We start from the raw sequence: 7500 nt of genomic DNA on the forward strand, positions 1-7500 counted from the left end.
TAGACAAATTGACATACATTAATAATATTTCTCTAACAGAAAGACAGTATGATTTGCACACACACACACACACACACACACACACAAACACACACATATTTTATTTTCAAAGTATATCTGCAGTTTACTGCAGTAATTATTTTTGTGCATTGTCATTTGTCATGCTAAAAATCCAAATATCTTATACAATTGTGTGCTTTCAACTTTTTGTGTAAGAACCACATAAGGCTGTGATGATCAGGTGTCCATAAACTTTTGGCCATAATGTGTATATTATTACAATACACTGTACTTATTATTTGAACTCACATCCTGCATGTCATGTCACACCTCAGATGACCGCTAGAGGGCACCTGGTGATTAGACACAAGTCATCCCTCATCCCCCTACCTGCTCCTTGTATGTCTTATTTAGTCAGTCATTTATAAGCCTTATACTTTGTGAAACATTTCTTAGTGTCATATTATTTTGTGCTGGTTTTTAGATGTATAAATGTATAAATGTTGGTATTGTGATTGCATCACTCATGGATTCTCTGCTCAATCATGTTTGATCGTCCTTTAGATGATATTTCTTTACATGCTATGAGGAAGATATTTTCAATTTGGTAATAGTACAATTAGGTCTAACATATACATTTGCATATTTGAGCTTTGGGTAATTTTTTGAACAGTGACTGTAAATATTTCCCTTTTTGCTGCGTCATGGTTTGATCATGGAGGCGGATGCAGTGCGAAGTTAGTTTATTGTAGGTGAAAACACACAAACACAAAGAACAGGAAACAAAACATGCGTAGCGATGCAAGGCAACAACATAAACAAGACATGATCCCCACAACAGAATACAAAAGCTAGATACCAGAAACTGTACAAGATGTGACTTCATTTCCTGTGCTAATTAACATGAATGTGAATCCTGATCAAAGCAATCACATGACATTGCCATGATGTAGTCCTATACCGTGTTTAGCAGAACCATGACTTTTTAACATCACTTCCGTTCAATAATATTCTCAACATTGAAAAAATAAATAACATTATAGACATAACCCTTTTTTAAAATGTTAATCAGTTCATGATCAATGAACATCAAATTGATCAGCTATTCACTGATGATGGATATGAAAACACATACTCAATCTATGGCTTCTTCTTCTTCTTCTTCTTCTTCTTCTTCTTCTTCTTCTTCTTCTTCTTCTTCTTCTTCTTCTTCTTCTTCTTCTTCTTCTTCTTCTTCTTCTTCTTCTTCTTCTTCTTCTTCTTCTTCTTCTTCTTCTTCTTCTTCTTCTTCTTCTTCTTCTTCTTCTTCTTCTTCTTCTTCTTCTTCTAGTAGGGCAGTGGTGGCTCAAGTGGTTAAGGCTCTGGGTCGTTGACCGGAAGATCAGGGGTTCAAGCCCCAGCACCACCAAGTTGCCACTCTTGGACCCTTGAGCAAGGCCCTTAACCTCTCTGCTCCAGGGGTGCCGTATCATGGCTTACCCTGTACTCTGACCCCAACCTCCAAGGATGGGATATGTGAAGAAAGAATTTCACTGTGCTGTAATGTATATGTGACAAATAAAGGCTGTTTCATTTCATTAGTATGCTTTTATTGCATTTGAAAGCCAAAATTCACTTACTGATAACCTTTCTAGTTATTAAAGCATACATTCAAATTACACACATATATGATTGTATATAATTATTTATTATTGATAGAAAAAATAATAAATTATTATTATTGCTTATAAAATGCAATACAGCCAAAGTCAGAACATTCCAATAACAGACACTAGCATACGCATTGGTCTGCTTGAGGAACACAAAAGGGACCTTCAAAGAGGTGAGAAATGACACATATGTCTATTTCCTGTGTTTTCCTTCCTTATATGTTTACTCACTGTTTGGATTTTTCGCTTTGCCGATGCCCTTAAGTTCAAACAGCTTACATTTTGCAGGGTGGTTATGTTTTGAGAATTGATTGGTTTAGTCGATATTCTTTAGATAGATCTTTAAACAAGGGAGATTTTATTATTCTGTAATTGTTTTTTGGAACAATATAGCAAGTTAGCATTTTATTAATTTTTAAAAAGATAATAACTTGCTTATTTTTTGCTTGATTATTTTTCACAGCGCTGGTGTAAACTCTGCAGTCCTGAGAGCAACGTATCTGTGTCCCAGAAGCAGACAGCTGAAGGACAGTTAATGACATCAGCTGTTTGACAAAACCACAAAGACAGAGGAATGTAAACTAGGTTCAGTATACAATACCGAATCAATAGTTCCACTGTCTTTTCATAAACACCTGGAGAAATGACATTTGCTAAGTCTATAGATAGAAGACAAATAATACTCTGAACTGCTAGGACTCCATATGACGATGGCACATATTTACTTTTGAAACAGTTTACTGCTATGTGAAACAATATTTGAATGACTTGATAATAATAATACTAAAAAAGAGAAAAAAAAATAGTTTAATATATTTATTAATTATTTTATATATTAATTAATTAATTAATTTAATGTATTAATGTATTAATTATTTTATATATTTATTAATTAATTAATATTTTTGTATATTTACTGCTGTGAAACAATATTTGAATATTTGACTTGATAATAATAATAATAATAATAATAATAATAATAATAATAATAATAATAATAATAATAATAATAATCCTACTACTGTGACCTGTGGGTTAATGCCTCAAATATTCAAAAAAAGTTAAACCAAAATTTGCAAAATACTAAAAGCTAATAAATTTCTTTAGATGACTGAGAACAAAAAAGACAGATTTCCAATATCTGCTATCTAGATATATAAAAAGCTTTTATGCAATGTTTCTAGCATAAATCTGAACTTTAAATATATATCTTATATATCTTTTGTTGTTGATGATGATGATGGTACAAATTAACACATAAATAATTTGCTATTTTGTAGTTCTGTCCATCACATCTATACAGTATGTTGTTCTTCCCCAAACTGTTGCCCCAAACATGGAAGCACACAATTGTATTGAATGTCTCTGGATGCTGTAGCTTCACAGTTTCCCTTCAGTGAAACTAAGAAATCCAAACACTGTTCCGGCATAACAATGTACAAAGTGAGTTCCATGGAGACGTGGCTTGCCAAACCTGAAGTAGAAGAACATCTTTGGGATGAACCTGAACACCAAGTGTGCCCCAGGCTTCCTCACTTGACAGCAGTCTCTCACACTTAAGCTGTTATGACTGAATAGGCGCAATGGCCACGCGTCACTTTATAATGGAAAACATTCCCAGAAAATTATACATTTTGCAGACACACTTACCTCATTGCATGCAACTGAGGGTTAAGAGCCATACTCAGAGGTCCAGCAGTGCCAGCTTGGTGGACCTGGGATTCAAACTCACAACCTTGAGATCAGTAGTCCAACACCTTAACCACTAAGTTAGTGCATCCTTATGGTGTATGTGCATCCATATTAATGACCATGACTTTGGAAATGAATACTTTTACAAGCACATACAGATCATACAGATGATAGTCAGGCGTCCACACAGCTATGGCCATATACAGTGGATCCTCAGCATACGAATTTAATTCGTTCTGGAGGCGAGTTCTTAAGGCGTAAATTTGTGTTGCCAAACTAATTTTCCCATAAGAAATAATGTAAATGCAGATAATCCGTTCCAGTCAACAATATTATCAATACGAAGCATATCTGAACTGTACGGCTGCTTACAGAGAACTGACCAAAGCTTTGTGCCACCAAGCTTCGTATGCCGACACAAATTTCTTGCAAAATTTCAATTCTTGAGGTGAAAATTCATAAGTTCATTAATATGCCGAGGTTCCACTTTAGTGTATTATCCTAAGAATTGCTAACCAGCCTGTAAGGTGTTTAACTGTGATGAATGTTTTCAGAAGCAGAAGGGTCACAATTGTGGATAAAAGTGGGGGAATATATTATTTTAAAAGTCATCACTAGAAGCGATTTGATCCAAAGTCATAATACATGAAGGTAAAATGGTTACATAACACACACAGACTGCTATGACAGTCTTGTTCGGGGAAGTGTGATGAACATTGAAAATAACAACACATTTTTTCCCCCTCTCTTCTTGTGCACTTTTGTGGGTGTAATTGGACATTTCTATGACTGTAATTCATTTTCCAGATGTGGTATTTTAATAAATTGTGTGGTTGCTATGAATTACATCACACTGTATACTTTGCATGATCACACAATACTAAATTCACACGTTGTATCCTAAATGTTTTGGATCTTATTTGCAGCTGATAAATTACATACGAGGTCTGTTTAGATAGTTAAATGAAGTTATTGATAAAAAACAAAACAAATCAAAACTGTTGACCAAAAATATTAAGCTGAGAGATATGGGGCTTTTTTCTTGAAGTCAGGAGAATATTCGACATTTTGTCTTTCAATGGACTATGCTGCAGAAAAGTAATGAGACTCAGCAGGATGGTGAGGGTTTATCTGCAGCAGGTTTAATAAAGACAATATCCACACTCCACAAAAACCGAAACCATTTTGACTCATAGACAGGAAAGACACTGATGTGAGAAATCAGTAATGCAACTCTGAATACAAGGTCTAAATCACTGGCAATAGGCAGACACACAGAGATACACAGGTAGAAAATGGCAATATAAAACAGAGAAACCAAGGCAGGTAAGATCATACACAGCACAAACATCAGAAAATGTCCAGGTTTATAAAGTATAATAAAACAACCAACCAAAAAAAATCAGGAGTGGGAAACCTCTTATTGCATGGCAGTAAATCGTCCTTGTCTGATGTGATGACTGCAGATATGCTTTGAAAATAATAAAAAAAAATTCTTTTTAGAGAAATAATATGAATGTATGTCAATTTGTATAATTATTATGGTTCCCATTGTAATCTAATTTGTGGTCTATTTGTACTCTAGTGTTTTTTTAACTGAGTGTACAGCGGTTATTATTATTGGGCATGGATATCACTGGGTATTGTCAGGCTTGAAATTGAGCATGAAATTGTAATGCTTAAGTATACATATACAACATATAAGACATCGTATACAATTGTGTGCTTTCAGCTTTTTGTGTAAGAACCACATAAGGCTGTGATGATCAGGTGTCCATAAACTTTTGGCCATATAGTGAATCTTATTACAATATACTGTACTTATTTGAACCCACATCCTGCATGTCATGTCACACCTCAGATGACCGCTAGAGGGCACCTGGTGATTAGACACAAGTCATCCCTCATCCCCCTACCTGCTCCTTGTATGTCTTATTTAGTCAGTCATTTATAAGCCTTATACTTTGTGAAACATTTCTTAGTGTCATATTATTTTGTGCTGGTTTTTAGATGTATAAATGTTGGTATTGTGATTGCATCTCTGCTCAATCATGCTTGATCGTCCTTTAGATGATATTTCTTTACATGCTATGAGGAAGATATTTTCAATTTGGTAAGAGTACACTTAGGTCTACCTAACTAAATTTGCACATTTGAGCTTTGTGTAATTTTTTTAAACAATGACTGTAAATATTTCCTTCTTGCCCCGTCATGGTTTGATCATGGAGGCGGATGCAGTGCGAAGTTAGTTTATTGTAGGTGAAAACACACAAACACAAAGAACAGGAAACAAAACATGGGTAGCGATGCAAGGCAACAACATAAACAAGACATGATCCCCACAACAGAATACAAAAGCTAGACACCAGAAACTGTACAAGATGTGACTTCATTTCCTGTGCTAATTAACATGAATGTGAATCATGTACAAATCAATCATATGACATTGTCGTGATGTAGAACCATGACAGTCCCTGCTTTTTAACATGGCTTCCTTTAAGCCTACTGCTAATATTCTCAACATTAAAAAAAATATTTAACATCATGGATATAACCCTTTAAAAATATTCTTCATATTTCTCCAATGACAAAATCACTTCTTCAGTAACATCATATACTTTGCATGATCACACAATATTAAAATAAATCACGTAATGGACAGAACCTACTGCAACAAAAACTTTTAAAGACAGTGATCAATCTTCCACATACATGCATAATATTGTCATTCGTTTCTCTCTGCTCATGAATTTCGGACTATTCTTTTATACTCAGCTTAAATTTGACGCACATTATAACAGCACTGGAAAATGATAATTACGAGACTAAAATCTAAAATAAGTAAATTTTAAAAAATCTGAGCTGCATTTAAAGCCATTGTAAAAAATTGTAAAATCCTCTATATATTCAAACCCAATCACAGGAAATGAATGTTTTAACTGTTTAATAAAACTGGTACTCTAAAGACATTGATTCAAGAACATCCTCTCTGCTTTATCAGCTGTTCACTGATGGTGAGTATGATAAGATAAGATAAGATAAGATAAGATAAGATAAGATAAGATAAGATAAGATAAGATAAGATAAGATAAGATAAGATAAGATAAGATAAGATAAAACTTTATTGATCCCAAAGTGGGGAAATCCAATTGTCACAGCAGTTCAACAGACAGTTAACGTGCAGGTTTTTAACCTAAAGATAGACAGAAAGAAAGAAAGAAAGAAATAAAGAAAGAAAGAAAGAAAGAAAGAAAGAAAGAAATTTAAACAGACATTAAACAGAAATTTTTAGACAGATAGTAAAAGAAAAGAAAATTATGTAAAGTTATAAAAGAAAATAAAAAAATAAAAAAATTGCACAATATAAATAATAATTCTCTAATAGCAACACAAATAGTAAAAGAAAAAAAGATTATATAAAATTATAAAGTATAAAATATATAAAATTATAAAATATTGCACATTGGAACATCACTGTAATGCAGTGTTGTAAAGTCTGACAAATGCTGGTATGAATGACCTGTGGTAGCGCTCCTACACTGGATCTCCACAGTCTCATACAGGGACTATACGCTAACATCTTCTTCATACTCTTCTTCATCATCTTCTTCTTCATCATCTTTTTCTTCTTCTTCTTCTTCATCATCTTCTTCTTCTTCTTCTTCTTCTTCTTCTTCTTCTTCTTCAAATCCAAAATTCACTTGCTGATAGCCTTTCTAATGTTTGTTTAATCATAAATTAAAATATAATAATATGGAATACACTATAATTTTTTAATCATAATTAATAATTAAATAATAATTATTATTATATGTTGAATATGTTATGAAATAACAAATATGTTATAAAATAAGAATTTATATTATAAACATTAAAGATACATACTGAAATGTCACATGATTTTTTTTTTTTTATCTCACAGCAATGTTTTACAGATTAATTATTATTTTTCTGTAAGATACATAATTAATTATTAACATTGGTTATAAAATGGCTATGGTTGGTTATAAATTATAATAGATAGAAAATCAAGCAGCCGAAGAACATTTAAGGCAAAACATTCCAAAAACTTTATTATAAAAATGAAAGATACATAATAATAATAATAATAATAATAATAATAATAATAATAATAATAATAATAATAATAATAGAAAAT

General features: G+C 32.6%; 1 protein-coding gene across 1 annotated transcript in view; it reads left to right on the forward strand.

Annotated features, from left to right (window-relative positions):
* The window catches only part of LOC131351604 (sodium- and chloride-dependent GABA transporter 3-like), an 11937-nt gene extending 10791 nt beyond the window's left edge, over positions 1-1146 (forward strand). The window contains exon 14 of the mRNA XM_058387054.1: positions 1-1146. This exon is cut by the window's left edge and continues 619 nt beyond it. The gene's annotated coding sequence lies outside the window, so the exon portion shown is untranslated.
* Positions 1147-7500: the final 6354 nt, after the last annotated feature.

The sequence above is a fragment of the Hemibagrus wyckioides genome, linkage group LG04 (genome assembly GCF_019097595.1).
Source record: "Hemibagrus wyckioides isolate EC202008001 linkage group LG04, SWU_Hwy_1.0, whole genome shotgun sequence".
NCBI classification, from domain to species: Eukaryota; Metazoa; Chordata; class Actinopteri; order Siluriformes; family Bagridae; genus Hemibagrus; species Hemibagrus wyckioides.